This window comes from Vombatus ursinus, unplaced genomic scaffold (assembly GCF_900497805.2).
Source record: "Vombatus ursinus unplaced genomic scaffold, bare-nosed wombat genome assembly UNPS02000094.1, whole genome shotgun sequence".
NCBI classification, from domain to species: Eukaryota; Metazoa; Chordata; class Mammalia; order Diprotodontia; family Vombatidae; genus Vombatus; species Vombatus ursinus.
In genome coordinates this window covers 1-7,314 of record NW_020939872.1, presented here as the reverse complement: position 1 = coordinate 7,314, position 7,314 = coordinate 1, and the positions used below count along the sequence as shown (strand labels likewise).

At 52.2% G+C, this 7,314-nt stretch overlaps 1 pseudogene; it reads left to right on the top strand.

The window, feature by feature from the left end:
- The first annotated feature begins 114 nt into the window (after nt 1–114).
- On the top strand, nt 115–4,752 carry LOC114053949 (annotated as a pseudogene).
- Nucleotides 4,753–7,314: the final 2,562 nt, after the last annotated feature.

The following is a 7,314-nucleotide window of genomic DNA, read 5'->3' as shown; positions in this document are numbered from 1 at the left end:
GAAACCCTGTGCTTGGGGATCCCCCGTTCTGCCCTGGCAGTCAGGGGCAACCACTTGGGCCACCAGGAAGGCTTTGGAGTATCTGGCCTTCATGTGTTTCTCCTTCCCACCCAGGCTCCAAAGGAAGCCAACAGAGCGAGAAGGAGAAAGAAGAGAGACCCCCTGATCTTCCCCTGCTTAGTGAGCAGCTGAGCCTAGATGAACTCTGGGACATGCTGGGCGAGTGTTTGAAGGAGCTCGAAGAATCCCATGATCAACATGCAGTGCTAGGTGAGCGCATGGGGCCTCCCGGGCAGTGGGCCCCGTCTTCCTTCCTTTGCTGGTCCAAGGTGTAATCTGCTCTGCTCATCCCTTCTTCCTGTTCCCCCTCCCCAGTGCTGCAGCCTGCTGTCGAAGCCTTCTTTCTGGTTCATGCCACTGAACGGGAGAGTAAGCCACCTGTTTGGGACACGCGGGAAAGCCAGCTGGCTCACATCAAGGATGAGCCACCGCCACTCTCCCCTGCTCCTTTGACCCCTGCCACCCCCTCTTCCCTGGACCCCTTCTTCTCCTGAGAGCCTTCATCTATGCACATTTCCTCCAGCCTGCCCCCAGACACACAGAAATTTCTTCGGTTTGCAGGTGAGGAGGAGAGGAGAGCTGTCCTTCCCTAGACTGCCCTTGGGAAGGATCAGTGGAGTACAGTTGATCGTGCTAGCCTGGGTTGGCCCCAAAGCTACCCTAAAGAGTCAGGCAACAGAATCCCATGTCCCCAACTTCAGCCTGCCCTTCCTTAGTCGAGAGTTGGGAGACCAAACGGGAAGGAGGATGGACAGCCTGACATCTGAGGACCTACCCTTCTCACACACACTTCAACCCTAGCAGGGGCTTAAGCTCAAGCTTGGCCAAGGGGCATGTGTCTCCGTCACTGGGGCCCGGCCAGACTCTGCACGTGACATGTCCGTGGAGCTAGGGGAGATAGGACTCGGATCACAAGCACCCATCCTGATGCCCACTTTCTCCCCTGTCCTCAGAGACTCACCGCACTGTGCTAAATCAGATCCTATGCCAGTCCACCACCCATCTCGCAGACGGGCCCTTTGCTGTCCTAGTGGACTACATCCACGTGCTCGACTTCGATGTTAAGCGCAAGTATGTGAGGTGGTATAGAAGTGGGGGCCACTGCGGGTGTTGAGCCTGATTCCTTCCTGGGGGGACAAAGGACACGTTTGTGTCAGTCACTGTTTCGTGCATACAAAGCACTTGGGCCCCTGGTAGTGAGGCTTCCTGGCCTGCACACCGGTACTGACTGTCACTGTCCAGTTTCCCAATCTGTAAAATGAAGGCGGGGGATTGAGGGGGGCGGAGGGTAGAGACACTTGGTCAGACTACATTCCAATTCTACAATTTGTCACGTAGCACGAGCCCTAGAATGCCACAATCTTGGGTAGTCAGTTATTGTGTTTCGGGTCCTATTGGCCACCCTGGGCTTGAAGCAGATAGTTCAAGGGCCCGTGGTTGTCCTCTTCTCTCTGGGTATCCATGGGCATGATCTGAGTCTGCAGGTCTAGGCCCCGTGGGGAAGGGTTGTTCCAACTCCACGGCCTATTGCCTCACTTGAGGGAAATGTAGGGAGCAATGGTAAATGGCTGCTATGTAGGGGTGCCTGTGTGCCTTCATGCTCCCACAAATTGGGTCTTGGAATATATTCTTAAGCCCTCAACCCGCAGCTACTTGTTAGGGGTTCCTTTAGCTCTGTTGTCTTAACTTAGTCCAGCCTTGCTGTCTGCCCACACCCCTGCCTTCCCTCCCATGTTCCCATAGGATGACCAGACTGAAGTCTTCCTCCTCCCTGTTCCCCAGGTATTTCCGCCAAGAGCTAGAGCGTCTAGATGAGGGACTCCGGAAAGAAGACATGGCTGTGCACGTCCGCCGTGACCATGTGTTTAAAGACTCCTACCGCGAGCTGCATCGAAAATCCCCAGAGGAAATGAAGAATCGATTGTGAGGGCACTGGGTGAATGGGGAGGAAAAACTGCGCTCACCTCACCTCTTCCCCCCCACCCGAACACGCGCGTGCACACACACACACACACACACACACACACACACACGCCAGCTACTTTTCAGCCATCTGAAGTATGACGCTTGGGGAAACATGTAGGAAATCACTTCTAATGATCCCCAAATCTCTAGAGCTGCCACCGCGCCCCCCCACCCCCCCAAAAATGGCCAGGTGACTTGCCTGCTTGACTCCAAGTTGACTCCTAAATAGCAGAGATGGCCTTCCTATCTCAGGCCTCAACCTCCACATCCAGCATTGCACCTGCTTATCAATCACCATCACCTCAAATTTTAAGAGGTTCACCCTGTTCTTTGGCAGAGGCCCAGTTGGCCCTTAGCCAAAGGCAGACTCTCAGGGGATCATGGGGGCCAGGAGTAGATGTCTGTCAGAGTGATCTCATTTGGGTTGAGAGTTCAGGCAACATCTTTACCCCACCCCCACCTCAGGCACCCTCGTCCTCACTTTCACCCCACACTGCAAGAGATTGGGGCTTTGTTGGCCAACAGAAAAGCACTGAATTAGGGATTTAAAAGACTTGAATCCTGGCTGAGTGACCTTAATTTCGTCAACTTCTGGCCCTCAGTTGACCCATCTCCCAAATGAGGGTTTGTCTAGACGATCTCCTAGGTCTCTTATAATTCTGACCCCAAAACCTATGATCTTATTTGTTAGTGGCCTGAATGGGCATGGGAGCAGGGCCAGGGCCAGGACTGGGGACTTTCTCTGGGGAGCCTGCAGGCAGTGTTTCCAGGGCTTGCTGCTGGGATGGGGTGCTAATGGCATTCACATCCCATCTCCCCCACACCAGGTACATAGTGTTTGAAGGAGAAGAAGGCCAGGATGCTGGGGGCCTCCTCCGAGAGCGGTACATGATCATCTCCCGAGAGATGTTTAATGCCATGTACGCCTTGTTCCGGACCTCACCCGGCGACCGGGTCACCTACACCATCCATCCCTCCTCCCACTGCAATCCCAACCATCTCAGCTACTTCAAATTTGTCGGGCGCATTGTGGACAAGGCTGTGACAACTGGCTTCTAGAGTGCTACTTCACCCGATCTTTCTACAAGCACATCCTGGGCAAGTCAGTCTGGTGAGGAAATGGGCATCCTGCCCTATCGGGCCTGGCTGGGACCAATGCTGCTCCCCTGCCCCCCAGCTCCTCTCACCCTCTTTTCACAGTGGGTTGTGCTTGTCTTTAGGTACACAGATATGGAAAGTGAGGACTACCACTTTTACCAGGGCCTGGTTTACTTGCTGGAAAATGATGTTTCCACTCTTGGCTATGACCTCACTTTCAGCACTGAGGGAAATCTAAAATGTAGAAACAACAGGTTCTCCTCATAGGGAAGGGGATAGGGAGGCATTCTAGCATTCTAACCCACTGGGGCTTTTCTTTCCTACAGGAGCTATCCGAAAACAGTCGGCAGCCTTTTTGGAGGGTTTCTATGAGATCATCCCCAAACGCCTCATTTCCATCTTCACGGAGCAGGAGCTGGAACTTCTCATCTCAGGACTGCCCACCATAGACATTGATGACCTGAAATCCAACACCGAGTATCACAAATACCAGTCCAACTCCATCCAGGTGAGTGACCCCTTGGCAGGTGCCCCGTCCCTCTTCAGTTCTCAGGCTCATCCCTAGGGAAATCTCCCAATGGTACTGACGATGAACATGAACAGCAAGCGTGGCAAGGCGGATTAGAAGGAAGGGCCCTGAGACCCTGTTGGAATGATGGACCTCCTGGAGCTGAGAGGTTGAGCATCCCTCACACATGGTCAAGGCATGCCTTTGGGAGCAGGACATCTTCCCTTGATGGCCAAAGAGAATCTTGGGAATGAGCATCACTTCCTTGGCCATAATGCTTGACACCTCCCTCTCATTTTCTTTTGCCGAATGAGCAAAAACCACAGAATTGCTGTTCTGACAAGGACATTAAGATACCAGCTAGCCTGAAGATCCGTGTGTCAATAAGAGAAGGAAATGGGCTCATATGTGGGCAGTTAGGGACTTCAGATTAGAATGGGCTGGAGTGAGAAAGGGGCTAGTAAGTGCCTACTATGTGCCAGGCACTGGGCTAAGTCCTGTCAGGAGACAAAAGCAAAAACCATCTTAGTTCTCAGGGGCTCACGTGATCAATTAGAAATGATTAAGAAAGAAAAGCAGTAGGATGCCGGGAATTGGGAAAGCATTCCTCTAAAAGATGGGTGTTTATTTAGCTGGGACTTAACCCTGTTCCATCTTTGTTGCTGACCTCCAACCTCCCATCTCCAGCTGCCTCCAACATCTCGAAACTGCATGTCCAATAGACGTGTGAAACTCAAACGTGTCCAAAACAACTCGTCATCCTTCCTTCTGAACCCTCCCTCCTAACCTTCCCTTTTACTCTAAAGTCCATCCCCATCTCCCCATGCCGCAGGCTCCCAACCTAGGAACCCTGTTGGACTCCCGGTGTCTCACCCCTTACATCCATTCTGACAGCCAAGGCCTGTCCATTTCACCTCTGCAACATCTCTCAGATACGCCCCCTCCTGTTCTCTGACATGGCCCCCACCCTGATGACGGCCCTCATTCCCTCACTCCTGGACTATTACAGTAGCTGCTGGGGGGAGGGGGGAGGTCTGCCTGCCTCTTTCTCTCCCCACTTGAGTCCATCCTTCATTCAGCCATTGAAGTGATCTTCCCATGTCAGTCCTCTGCTCAACTCCTGGGGCTCCCTGTCGCCTCTAGGAACAAATACAAAATGTTCTGTTTAGCATTCAAAGCCCTCCGTAACCTGGCTCCTCCTCCCTTTCTAGTCTTCTCACACCTTGTACTCTTTGATCCAGTGACCTCGGCCTCCTGGCTGTTCCACCAACAAGACCCTCCATCTCTGGACTCTGGGCATTTTTTTGGCTGTCCCTCATGCCTGGAACACTCTCCTGCCTCATCTCTGCTTCCTGGCAAGTCCCACCTAAAATCCCATCTCCTCCAGGAGGCCTTTCCCTGTTCCGGTCCAAACCACGCACTCTCTTTCAGCCAGATCAGGCAACCAGGGTCATACTCACCGGTCCTCGGAGGCCACCCGGATTTACCAGAAACGAGCCGACCAAGAGGTGCAAAACCTGAACTTTATTCAATGATCATCACAGCAAGGCCAGGCAGGAAAGTACAGGCGCACGAGCAGGAGCAAAAGTGAGCACGCTCCGGTCCCTACAGTTCTTTAAGTACCTTCCTCGTCCCTCCTCCTCAGCCCACCCATAGTGACTCGTCATAGGATCAGATATCGGAAGGGGATGTCTAGCGCTAGTGCCCAGACAAAGGGAGCATACGTGGCACAGGAAGTGGGGCCTAGATATTTGGAAGGAGGCGTAAGGGATCAGTGCATAGACAAAGGAGAAAGTACGTGATGCGGGAAGTGGGGCCCAGATACTGGGGGGAGGCGTCTGGGGTCAGTGCTACACGTAGGGAGAATACGTGGCTCAGGAAGTCAGGTTTGGACACAGGAAGGAGGCGTCTGGGGTTAGCGTGGTGCCTAGGGAAGGGGGCTAGACAAAGGAAACTCGTTCTCTGCCGTCCCACTCCCACGTGGCACAGCCCCTGCCTCAGGAGTATGTGCTCCAGCTACTTCCTTGTACCCTGTTTCTTCTCCAGCTTGTCACAGCTCCACATAGCACTGCCCCTGCCTCGGGAGTGTGAGCTCCGGTTACTTCTCCGTATCCAGTTCCCATCCCAGTTCACCACAACTCCGCCTAGCACTGCCCCTGCCTTGGGAGCGTGAGCTCCGGTTACTTCCTAATACCCAGTTCCCGCCCCATGTTGCCACAACCCCTGCTTGGCAGTAGCCAACACCAGACCATCCCTCACAATTCCCCCTTTTTGTTTAATTGAGGGGACAGGGACAGGGTCTCAGTACTAGGGTCTCGGTTTTGAGTGCCTCAATAGAACCTTTAAGAATCCTAAAGAAACATCCTAATATAGTGGGTAGTAACAATAATAGTATAAATGCAAAAAGAGCTATAAATGCCCAATGGGTTACAATGGAGGGGATGGGGAAAGAGGTATGTTTAATCCAATCACTAAGGCGATGAACAATATCATCAGTCTCGTGCTGGTGCCAAGTGTCAGATATGTTCCGTGCTAGTGTAATTAACACCCGTAAAGCCTGGAGTTCAGAGGAAAGATTTGTAGCCTGGATCTGGGAAAGGGCACGGGTATCATTACACCAAATAGAAAAGAAAGGGAGAGTGTTATCTATGCTTTGTGAAAGGGTGTCACAAGTGGTGTTATGATTTAAGGGTGTTACACAAATGGATCGATATCTGCCATCACGTGGCAACTGCTGTTTCAATTCCAGCCACATAAGTTCATTCCCAATGTCCTGAGTAGCCAATGCTATTTTATGAATCTGCTCCTCCAGCCACTGATCAATATCAGCCTGCACTTGGAGGGCGTGGGCAAATTTATTGGCCAGCTCCTCTATTTGTGAGGCAAGCAATTGCTGTCCACTATGTAAGTCCTGTATCTGGAACTCCTCGAAGATGGATGCTGCCAACGCCAGTGCCCCCAGCCATTCTCTCTTGTGTCGATGATAACTAATTGCTTTACCTATCTCCTCCCACCTGGCATCTTCAGCGGTGGGGAACCAATTGGCAGGGGTCTTAGCTTTTGTCAGTGTGAGGTGTCGAATACCGAGGAGGTACAATGTGGAGTTCAGGGTCCAGCTGCCTGGGTTAATCACATCAGTCAATGTGCAGTTCCAGGTAGATATGTGAAACTTGGGACCCTCCAGTTCATCAGAGTCCTGAGTTAGGGTATGTTGGGAGTTGGGGCAGATTAAAAATCCAAAACCTCGAGGGGTGATGGCTGAGGCTTGGAAATGGTATCCCATCGTGTCACACCCTTCCCTTGTCCTATGCACAGTAGAGAAATTGGCCCCCCCATGCCCAAACCATGAGCGAAAGGCTTGATAAGTGGGGTCATGGCGCGGGGATTCAGGATTTGGGCACTTGCACAGGGTGGTATTCATGGTCATATTTTGAGATATAGCGAGGGCTATTTTCCATATACCTGGGTGGATAATGTCCCGGAACACTAACACTGGTTCTGGCATTTTGGCCAGTTGCTGACCTGTCTGTTCAACTACCCAGGAATGGAGCACTATTCCCCGATTGTCTTTAAATAGGGTGTCACTCAGGTATCCTTCAGCAACCCAGTTGTTACAAGGGATGGGAGCATGACACCGAGTGAATTTTGGCCATAAGGGGGTGGCTTTGCTAGTAATGCATGGG